At 44.7% G+C, this 12,388-nt stretch overlaps 1 protein-coding gene across 1 annotated transcript in view; it reads left to right on the top strand.

Moving 5' to 3' along the window:
* The window catches only part of LOC126251459 (uncharacterized), a 62,996-nt gene that overhangs the window by 32,731 nt on the left and 17,877 nt on the right, over positions 1-12,388 (top strand). The gene's annotated exons all lie outside the window — the stretch shown is intronic.

Below are 12,388 nucleotides of genomic sequence, written 5' to 3'. Positions count from 1 at the left end.
GAAGTGAAGCTGAGAGAGTCTGGGAACGTTTATCTTCATTCCATCTGCGTTTAGTTGGCTCTGAGCACTATGGGACTCAACATCTTAGGTCATTAGTCCCCTAGAACTTAGAACTACTTAAACCTAACTAACCTAAGGACATCACACACACCCATGCCCGAGGCAGGATTCGAACCTGCGACCGTAGCAGTCCCGCGGTTCCGGACTGCAGCGCCAGAACCGCTAGACCACCGCGGCCGGCTGCGTTTAGTAGATATAGACTGAGATGGTGACTGGCTCATTGTGAGCAAATCCTCCGTGCTTGCCAGCGTCTCAAATGCAATGGCGTCCTGCTTCCAACTGCTCCCCCCCCCCTCCCCTCCCCTTAGAGGGGTGGCATGCCCACTTTAGGTGATCGTTCACAACTCATGTCACACCTCCCAAGCTCCTGACAGAGGGGCCAGTTGGAAATTTGTGAAGGTACGAGGGTCACTCCAAAAGAAATGCACACTATTTTTCTAAGAATACAGTTTTCATTTTGCATGTGTGAATGTCTTACAGTGTGTAGATACATCCTTCCTGCTTGTTTTCAAACTTAGTTCAACCTGTTCCCGTGAGTGGTGCCGTCACAGCATGTCTTCAAGATGGCTGCTACACTTGATGTTCGTCAGAAGCAACATGCTGTCATAGAATTCTTGTGCTGTGAAATCGAGAGAGTGGGAAACATCCACAAGAGGTTGAAAAAGGTGTATAGAGATGCTGCTGTCGATCGCAGTACAGTTAGTCATTGGGCAAACAGGTTATGTCATGAAAGAGGGCACGGCAATATTAAGGATTGTCCTTGCAGCGGCACGTCTCGTACTGCACACACTCCAGACAATGTGCAGAGAGTTAACGGAATGGTGACTGCTGACAGACGCATCACAGTGAACTAATTGTCACGCTACGTTGGGATAGAGGAAGGAAGTGTTTGCAGAATACTGAAAGTGTTGTCATTAAAAAAGGTTTGTGCCAGGTGGATTCCCAGGATGTTGACAGTGGCTCTCAAAGAAACAAGAAAAACGGTATGCAGCGAACTTTTGGAACAGTACGAGAATGGTGGAGATGAATTTCTTGGAAGAATTGTGACAGGTGATGAAACATGGCTCCATCATTTTTCACCAGAGACGAAGGAGCAATCAGTGGAGTGGCACCATGCAAATTCACCCAAGAAAAGAAAATTCAAAACCACACCGTCTGCTGGAAAAGTTATGGCTACGGTGTTTTTCGATTCCGAAGGACTCTTGCTAGAGGTGGACTTCATGCCAAGTGGAACCACCATAAATTCTTATGCATATGTGACAACAATGAAGAAACTTTAAGCTCGACTGAGTCGTGTTCGACCACGTTGGCAAAAGCAGGATGTTTTGCCGTTGCACGACAATGCACGGCCACATGTCAGTCAAAAAACCATGGAAGCGATCACAAAAGCCGGATGGACAACATTGAAACACCCGCCTTACAATCCTGACCTGGCCCCATGTGACTATCACCTCTTTGGGAAACTGAAAGACGCTCTTCGTGCAACACGGTTTGATGATGATGACTCCCTTGGGCAACATGCCAAAGAGTGGCTCCAACAGGTTGGTCCAGAATTTTACCGTGGCGGTATACAGGCGCTGGTTCCAAGATGCCGTAAGGCAGGTGAGAGGGGTGGAAATTATGTGGAGAAATGAAAATATTGTTCCTGAAGGATGTATCTACACACTGTAAAACTCTCACACATGTAGAATAAAAGATGGATTTATAAAAAAATAGAGTGACCCTCGTAATAGCTCAGGCAGTCAGTCACCTCTCTCTGGGACTGTCCTGTACCAGGGAGTACATGCGGACCCTAAATGTCTACCCAGGGCTGGGAATTACGCGTTACCCAGTCACCTGTCACGTGGCAGAAGCATGGACTAGCTTTCAGGAGCACCCAGGGAGGGAGGAGAAACAAATAAAGAGGAAACTCAGGCGTTGAAGCTGATGAGTAATAGGAGATTGAGTACGAAGTGGAAAGAAAGAAAAAAAATTGTGGGGCCTGTTCCGATGTCAGGCTACTGAAAATTCAGAACACGTTCCAAAAAATATCGCAGACAGGTTCTCCAAAGATGCGGAAAAAGGATAGCAGGAGCATGGACATGCAACACAGAAGGCAAAAGTTTCTGCAAAGGCTGAGGCCCCATGGTAGCCAATCACGAACTGACCAAAGAGTGGTGTGCCCTGTGTGTGGTGACGAGGAGGGGGGGGGGGGGGCGGTCATAGGGCCAGTTCAGAATACAAGGCTATGGAGTGGGATGGTTAGCGCAGCAACGGCAATATCATTCACAGTTTGGACGATAATTCATTTGTACAAGTTTAACCAGTGTATGTGTGGACCAATGCAGCAAATTTCTTCCTGCATGAAATACACAAATGAAGTATTTAGTACACAGTAAACCGTTTGTAGTTAATATTCTTCACAGTACTCCAAAATGCTGATGTTCGTAAGATTATAAATGAATTTTAGACTTAAGAAAATATCAGCCTAGCGCTCACTAAACCACCTGTTTACTATAACAATTTATCTTTTAAAAACAATTTGAACAATATTTGCAATTTTTGAAAAATACGCGCCTGGCTCTTACTAGACTATGTTAATAACCTTCCCATTAACAATTGTAATTAAGAAACATGCGCCACTGTGTTCACGAAGTCTAAGATATTGAAGACGAAACGCGGCAAGGCGCTCAACAAATGATTCATTAAACACCAACACATCAGTGCGAAATAAGGTCCGAATTTAAACGTTGGCGGTCGTCTGAATAAAGCCATATGTGTATAAGAGAGTAAGGTACATACAGTAAACTTTTTACTGTTTCACACTTCTTACCTCCAACTGCCATCAGGCCGACATGAGATGGCTCGGCCTTTTCTAACACCAGCACCTCACTGTCACTAAGGGAGCAGCACCAGACCCGTGACCGGCCATAGCAGCGGAGATCTGCCCTAAACTGCCGCCTGTCAACTACCCAGATCACAAGGCCCCCAGATGGACTCAACTACGGCACACTAAAACTCTAAATGAACATATTGTTGCATACAAGGATGAAAAATTACAAAGGGGGAACAAACCAATTCCACCTAAGGGAAGTGAGAGTAAAGTTCCTACATTACTCTATACAAAAACTGCCTGTTCACATTAGCAATTGCTTTGAATTGAAGCTACAACAAACTGGGGACTCCACCAAAAGCCAGGCAATGAATATTATTGCTGGAACATTAATAATAGCCACCTAACTCAAGGTAAAATATTGGGCTAATAAGAGCAAAGCGATCTGTCTAACAGTCACAACTATATAGCATTTTGACTATCACATATTACACTCCTTCAGAACATTAGCTGTCTTAAGTGGAGCCTAATTACGCCTCAAAAAATGCTGGAACTCTTGTCCATAAGTTTCACTAGAACTTTCAAGCAGAGCACGACGTTGTCGTTTACGTGTAAACATGCCATTATCAGGCGAAGTGTCTTACCACATTCAGAAACTGGAATTGGTCACATGGGTCACCGAAAGGTGCTGGATGAAAATCAGCAGCTGAAGATCTTCGCTCTTCCCAGTAGTGAGGCCGGCGTGCAAACACCACACAGGCAGGCAGCCTCACCGACCAGGGCACAGTCCCTCTCCTTGACTCCACACACGCCACTCGCGGCACCATCTCTAAGTTCGCAACTGCTGCTGCGCTCCATAGCGCAGCTCCCCTTCCTCATTCTGTGGACTCACTCGATGCCGATATACCACTCGCGTCATCTGTGGGACTTGCTTCATACCACCAGCCACACAATTTTCCATGCAAGGATCGGGAGCCAGCTCACTAGTGATATATCGAATCAAGCGCCACAGCTCATTATTCCCCATCAAAATCTCCACAACTCCCGTCCGCTAATTTATGTCAAACGAGGAACAGAGAATTTAGGTCCATCCCTTGACCTTGGAGATATGTACTCTAGAAAACTTCCCAGTAGCAATGTTACGTACCGATAGGGTGACTGGGTAAATAATCTGGATAAACTCACAAGGTGCTACAAAGCACGGTGCCAATTTATGAGGAATTGGGGCCAACCCCTGGCAGAAAGATTTTGGATGAAACCTTATCACCAACAGGCACCTTAAACTCGCTTTGTCCCTGACTGTAACGGCGCACCTGCCTGTAACATGTGATACTAATATTTCGTCACACTTGTTTCCAGTTCTCTTAAATTAGGTCACGTGTTCGTTTCTCAAGGAGCTGGTCATTAACTGACCACAGGTTGGCCAAGGGGAGTTGAGACCATGAGCAAAAATCAAGGAAGTGGGGTGGTTTTAAGGACTTCATGGTAAATGTAAATAACCGCCAAATTAAACCATGGTACATAAGGAACCCACTTGTGGAGTGAATGAGAATGGAAAATAATAATGGCTGCCTGCAGATTGTAGTTCACTCCTTCAACAAATCATGGTTTCGGTCAGTATGGTATAGTCGTCGAATGAGATTGTGCGTTGTCGAAGCAGAATCTGTAACCAGTTGTAGAAAATAAGACAGGAGCATTGCACGGCAATGGTACAGGGAGTGACAACTATGAAGAATATCGGTGACAAGTGAAGAACAGTTCACCCAACAGTTGCCACTCTACTTCTTGATACCAACCAGACTCATCTGAGCAGGCATCAACACATGACCAGAATGTACCGGTTGCTGTAACTATTACGTGGAAGGAGCCGACATAATCAATAAAGAGCGTATTCATGAGAAGGTGATCACTTGAAGATTGTAAAAATCCCCTACAAGTATTGGAACTGGGTTTAGCAATTTTACATTCATGGCACTGACCCACCAAATGCTATATATCTTGTTACAAAGTAGGTCAACTAAGAAATTCCCTAACCCTGGCAAGGATCCAACAGATTGCTAAATGCCCTCCAATCACAGACTTATGAAAGCAATGGAAAATTGCGGCAACCAAGTCTTCCGTAACACAAATCTTGGTCTGCTTATCCCGCTTGCTCTAATAACAGAATATTCCCTTTTGCACGTTATATTCGGCAATGATTTGCCGCTTAATAAATTTTGTTCAGTCTTAGACAGAGCGGGGTCTTGGTCTTGATGGTGCTCCAAATTACAAAATAACTTATGGACCATGGTTAGTACCTGAGCAACCCAAGCTGGTTCCCTTATTCCCTGTTCCTTATTGTGGTGACTGCACCCCTGCTCGAACATTCGACTCAGTGCTTCTGCCATAGCGTTGTCACTTCCCCTAATATGACTGATGGTAAAGCGAACCGCAGAAATGGCCACGGCCCACTGGACAATTCGTCCCGTGTTCCTGGGCCGGCGAGTACCCAACTTAAGGCTTGGTTGTCCGTTTCAAGACAAAGTTCCCGCAGATCGACGTCGAACAAACTTTTCGAGGGGCAACACTACCACCAGGGCCTCGCACTCGTAAAGTAATATTGAAGTCCTACTGGCGAAAGGGACCTTAAAGCTTACGCAATAGGTCTACTTTCTCCATGATTTCCTGGAAGAGTACCGCAGCGATACCCAATTTTTAACCGTCGGTCTGCACGACAAAACAGATGTGCGAAGTCAGAAATGGCTAGCACTGGAGGGTTAATCAAGGAGACAGCTGTGAAACCCTGCATTCAAATGTCTGATTCTTCTTACGCAGCTTGTTCAATGGGGGCCGCTATCTGGGCAAACTTAGGGATGAACTTTCGATAGAAGTTCGCTGTCATAATGAACCAGACGACACCCTTCTTGGTCTTAGGTGGGGAAATATCTGTAAGTACGTGCTCCTTTTCTGCTCTTCTCGGATCCGGCCAGTAGAAACCAAATGATCAGGGGAAGCAATCTAGTGCTTAGCAAAATTAGTTCAGGAAGAATCTACAGAAAGACAAGTGTCAAGAAAGCGGCTCAAAACCTCCTCCAGGTATTGCAAATGTCGATGGAAGGTAGTACTATAAATTGCCAAGTCATCTAAGTAATAGCAATCTGATTTAAATTTTACATCCCCCAATATTATGTCCGAAGTCTGGAGAGAACAGCAGCCGCAATCCATAAGCCAAAAGGTACACAGCTAAATTCGAATATGCTCCAACCCGGACGACCACTTATAAAAGTGTTGGGTGAGCGAGCCACACTGTTGATACATTAAAAACATCTCCACAAAATCCTGCAAGGATTCACTCTGTCCCTGAACGCGAAGGTAGTATATGTTGGTCATTTTTCGTATGTGGACACATTTATGCCTAACAATATTCTTCCTCAAATCCTGCAGGGTCCCTTGATACTGTAATACTTCCGCAAGATTAGAACTCGACCGCCCTTTCGCCAGAGGATATTATGACTGCAGAAAAACTGACGACTACACGTTGCTGCACCCCCACATTTTGTTTTTAAGCAATACGCCAATAAGGCGAGGTTTATTATCTTCATTATAGAACCACCTCAAAATCTGTGCGTGCAGCAGCTTGGGAGTTGAAGTAAACTTATCGTTTACATCCTAACTGTGGTGTCACCGCCAGACACCACACTTGCTAGGTGGTAGCTTTAAATCGGCCGCGGTCCATTAGTACATGTTGGACCCGCGTGTCGCCATTGTCAGGATCACAGACCGAGCGCCACCACACGGCAGGTCTCGAGAGACTTACTAGCACTCGCCCCAGTTGTACGACGACGTTGTTAGCGACTACACTGACGAAGCCTTTCTCTCATTTGCCAAGAGACAGTTAGAATAGCCTTCAGCTAAGTCCATGGCTACGACCTAGCAAGGCGCCATTAACCATTTCAAGATAGAGTCTCACTTGTATCATCAAGAATGCTGTATACAAATGAAGGAATAAAGTTAAGTATTTTAGCAGCTACGTACTTTTCTTTATAGCATTCATTATGTATCCTGTTTCAGACCTCTCTCTAGCCTACTTGAGCTAACGCGTGCCCGTTCGGCTTCCTCGCCTTGTGTCTCGACTGTCTTGTCTAGACACAACATATTTGGCGACACGGATCAATCAGGATCTTGTTCTTTCTACTTTCTTTGCCCCAATTTACTTGTGTCATGGCTTCGCCACATTCTCCAGATGTACTGTCCGAATTTTATCGCTTGCAGAATCAGCAGACGCAGGCCTTATTGGATGCCCTTGGACAGCTCGTCCAGGGTCAACGTGCACTGCAAAACGATGCGGCCGCCGCCGCTTCACCGCTACCGCAGCCACAACACGCAGTTGCACCACCATTCCGTAATTTTCAGCCAGACCTGGAAACATGGACGGAGTGGTCACGACAATTTGGATTCCATCTCGCCGCCTACAGAATTCAAGGTAATGAGCGGCAGCCGTTTCTGCTTTCTTGTGTCGGTGTGTCTACCTACCGTGTGATAGTGAAATTGTTTCCCCGACGCGACGTCGCAACTCTGTCCTACGACGAAATTTTGTCTGCTTTAGATGCCTATTTCAAAGAAACAGTTAATGTAGTTGCAAAACGGTATACGTTCTTTCGTACAAAACGTACGGCCGGTCAGACTAATAGGGAGTGGGTTGCAACATTGCAAGGCCTTACTAGGGATTGTGCTTTTGAGTGTGAATGTGGACTCCCTTATTCAGATACAATAGTGCGTGATGCAATTGCACAGAACGTTTCAGATGTTCGTATAAGGGTACAGATTTTGAAACTAGTCAATCCCTCCCTTCAACAAGTGATAGACATATTAGATAGGCAAGACACACTTGACTTTGCTCAGGAATCATTTGAAACTTCGCCAGCCGTGTGTCACATTAACCGGCCCTCCGGGCGCGCTGCTCGGACCGCTAAACAGCCCTCGCGCACGTCCGCGCAGCTGTGGCCTAGCTCTCAAACACGTGTGCCGCGTAAGCATGCAAATGCAGTGAAATCATGCCCGCGGTGTGCAACTAGACATTCGCGTGACAATTGCCCGTCACGCCAAGCTATTTGCTATTACTGTCGTAAGAAAGGACATGTTCAAAGTGTTTGCCAGAAAAAGCTTAGATCGGACACTCACAACCATTCCAGGCCCTTTGCTTCGCGCTGGAATCGAACCACGAATACTCAGGATCGTGAACCTTCGCCCATGGACCTTCATGTAGTTAATTCCACCCCGCCCAGTGCCACTATCTCAAACAGTGACTGTGTTTGTCCCACAAAAAGTGTGCATCGACGTCGCCGGAAATCCCGTAAAGTCGCAAGTGCTTCTGTACCTGTATCAGTTCAAATTGCACGTGAAAGTCGCTCTTGTCAGCAGGGCAATAAACTTTTTGTCGACTTGGACTTTGCAGGCAAAGTGATCCCATTCCAGCTCGATACCGGAGCTGCGGTTTCATTGATCAATCACGACACGTACAAACAACTGGGCAAACCGCCATTGCGTGCCGCAAATGTTCAGCTCACTAGTTATTCAGGACCGCAGATCCCTGTGTTCAGACGGTGCACTCTTCTTGCAACGTACAAGGGACAAACAAAACTTGTGTCATTTTACGTCCTTCGTTCTTCTTCTGCAGTGAACTTGTTTGCTTTAGCTTTATTTCAGTTGTTTAACTTGTCTATCGTAAATCAGGTCCTATCAGTTAATCAGACTGTGCCTTCCGCCAGTGTTTCTCGTCTATGTGAGGAATTTGCAGACATTTTTGCACCGGGCCTTGGTTGCGCTAAGAACTATGAAGCACATTTGGAACTGAAAGTAAACGCGCAACCGAAATTTTTCAGAGCGCGCAATGTTCCCCACGCCTTGCGTGATGAGGTCGCAAGAACTTTACACGATTTAGAATCACAAGGTGTAACTGAACGTGTGCAGGCTTCTCTCTGGGCCTCACCCTTAGTAATTTTGCCAAAACCTTCCGGAAAACTGAGACTTTGTGTGGACTTCAAAGCTACAGTGAATCCACAACTAGTTATTGCAACTTTTCCTTTACCCCGCCCGGAAGATCTTTTTGATAAACTGTGCCCGGGTAATTACTTTTCGAAATTGGACCTAGAAGATGCGTACTTGCAAATACCGGTGGACGCAGAATCCCAGCGCGTCTTGGTGGTTAACACGCATCTTGGTTTGTACCGATTCAAAAGACTGCCATTCGGGTGTTGTTTCAGCAATATTTACAAACTGTTTGTGCGTCGGTCCCTACTGCTGCGAACTATCTGGACGATATTGTGATCTCCGGAAGGACAGCAGCCGAACATTTAGAAAATCTACGAACATTATTTCAGGTATTGCGACAAAATGGTCTTCGCTTGCGGAAGGACAAATGTGTGTTTTTTGCTCGTGACTTACCGTATCTGGGACATGTAATTAATCCCCAAGGCATACATCCCAGTCCAGAGCACCTCCGTGCCACACAAGACTTGCCTTCGCCGCAGAATTTGAAGCAGCTACAGAGTGTGTTGGGAAAAATTTACTACTATGCCAGGTTTATCCCGCATGCCTCTTCCATTTCAGCTCCGCTTCATCGCTTACGCCGTAAAGATGTTCCGTTCGTCTGGTCGACGGAATGCGAACGCGCCTTTCGCCAGTTGAAATCGGCGTTGCTTTCAAATACTTGCCTTACGCCATTCGATCCCCGGAAACCCCTTTTGTTGATGGTAGATGCATCGGATTTCGGGATCGGTGCTGTGCTTGCGCACAAATATGGATCGCATGATCGTCCTATTGCCTTTGCGTCCAAATTGCTCTCGTCTGCCCAAAGAAATTATTCACAGATCGAGAAAGAAGCTTTGGCTCTCGTATTTGGTGTTACTAAGTTCCATGATTTCTTGTATGGTCGTCACTTTACCATCATCACAGACCACAAACCTTTGACATCGCTTTTTCATCCGAACAAGCCTGTACCTCCACGTACAGCGCAGAAATTCATTCGCTGGTCTATTTTCCTCTAGTAGTACCGCTACGATATCTTGTATCGGTCCACTGCTCAGCACGGAAACGCTGATGCGTTGTCCCGTTTGCCTGTTGCTGAGGATAAAGCATTCGATTCTTCCGAACTTGCTTGCATGTTCATTGATTCGGAAACCGATGATGTGTTCGAATCGTTTCCGATTGATTTTCGTCGTGTAGCTACAGCCACAGCTGCTGACCCTGTCCTTGCTACCGTTTTGCGTTTTGATGCTACGCAATGGCCCTTGTCGAAGTGTGACCCGGCGTGAAGTAGCTAGCTCAGCTGTGCTTCATAGCCCAACCCCCTTTTCCGCCATTTACCAAGAAATCGAGGAAAAGTATTAAAACAAGACATCATGTAAACAGAAAGTTAAAAACACTCTCCCCTGCCCTCTCCCCTCCAGTCCACTGCATCTCCTACCGTTCACAGTATAATAATCCTTACCTCAGTCACAATATTGAAATTCCAAGATGACGGAAACAGAAAAATTCTCTCATCTTTCCAACCAGTCAGAGAGTAATATTTAAATGTCCGCCTGCTTCGCTTGATGGTAACGTGCTTGCAGCCCCCCCTCCCCCCCTTCCCGGTGCAAGCGGGCCGTGGTTCGATTCCCCGCCGGGCTAGAGATTTTTCAGCGCTCGTGGACTGGCTGTTGTGTTGTCCTCATCATCATTCCATCCTCATCACCGGGGTGCAAGTCGCCCAGTATGGCTTCTACTGAAGTAAGAACTGCACTTGGCGGCCGAACTTCCCCAGATGGGGCCTCTCGGCCAACGGTGCCATACGCTCAGTCCCATTTTTTGTAATATTTAAATGACGTGTCAGAAATGCAGTAAAACATGCAGCCTACACTTGAAAGTCAAATATATTCGATATGTATTTGAAAGCCAAATATATGCATTATTTCCAATATAAAATGGCATTAAAGTTACATAACTTACGTAGAGGGCGATTGTATACTTTGTAATTTACCTCTATTTCTTCGGACCAGTCACAGAGAAGTAAAAACATTCCCAGATGGTGGAAATAGATGTGTTTTGTTATTTATGCCTCACATAACATCCAGTGAATGCTAAGAGGTAAACATAAAACATATAATGGTAAATGGTAAATGTGGTACCATAAACACTAAACAGTAAATACTACCATAAGTGGTAAACGCTAAAGAGTAAATGCTGAAGGTTAATCGTAAACACTAAATGCTTGACTTTAAACACTGAACAGGTAACACTAAAAGCTAAATGGTAGACACTAAATGGTAAGTGCTATATGGTAGACAGTAAACGCTGAATAACTAACGGTAAACACCAAATAGTAAACGCTAAATGGTGAAAGCTAAATGGTGAACACTAAGCGCTATTGCTATATGCAGTTGTAATTACAGATCTCTAGAAATTTACGACAGATAAAAATGGTGTTTTAATTATTTCTGTGAAACGCAGTGTTGACTGTATACATTAGAATACCTCCGGAATAATGTGGAAAAGTGATTCTAGGATCAAAATTACGCATCATTTATGTACAGACGTATTTGTGTATCTAAACCTCGAATCTCCAAAATACTGTACACCCTTGTATTGCCTCTTATCCAAAGTAATAATTTCTTCTCTTCCTCTCTCTGTCTGTCTGTCTGCTTGTCTGTCTCTCTCTCTCTCTCTCTCTCTCTCTCTCTCTCTCTCTCTCTCTCACACACACACACGCACACACACACACACACACACACACACACACACACACACACACACACACACAAGAACATACACATGCAATCTGTATCGTAATTACTTCATTATTTTATAATATATTACTGAGGAATAAACAATAAATTGGAAAATTAACAACTTTACAATATAAAAACGTTACCAGATAATTACTGCAGTTTATACTGTGGAAACATTCCAATCTCATGAACATTCAATATCGTTTTCCACATCTTTGCCAGGAATGTCTGTTGTAAGCAGTAGTCTTTTCCAATTTGAGATGATATTTGAAACATGATTTCACGGCTGCAACTGCCTTAATAAAATTGAAACTCCGCTGAACAGCATTTTACGGGCAAACTGTGCACATCACGAATAACGTATCTTAATGCAGCTATCAAGCAGTTATTTATACTGGGACAGAAACACTTCTGTCATTCGTAATTACCGTATACTTCTAAAACAACGTAGTGTTCGGGATCGGTAAAGCACTGTCCCTGAAGTAATTGTCTTACGTGCTCACTGACTTCTCTAAGAGTTTTAGCCCACCAGTTATTTTATATCTGAGAAGTTGTGGCGAATATAGCAAGTAGTCACATAAATCTTTTTAGAGATTTGACATTAACACCTCTTATTCTTCCATTATGTGAAACTTTGTAATTGGAAAATGTAATTTTTCACAAAAAATATTAAGAGTACTTTCAAAATTGACTGTGTCAATGTTATTGTCTCTTCTGCAATACGCTATGCACACTTTAACACCGTTGAGGTTCAAATAGCTCTGAGCACTAT

This window comes from Schistocerca nitens, chromosome 4 (assembly GCF_023898315.1).
Source record: "Schistocerca nitens isolate TAMUIC-IGC-003100 chromosome 4, iqSchNite1.1, whole genome shotgun sequence".
NCBI classification, from domain to species: domain Eukaryota; kingdom Metazoa; phylum Arthropoda; class Insecta; order Orthoptera; family Acrididae; genus Schistocerca; species Schistocerca nitens.
This window is presented reverse-complemented; position numbering and strand designations above follow the sequence as displayed.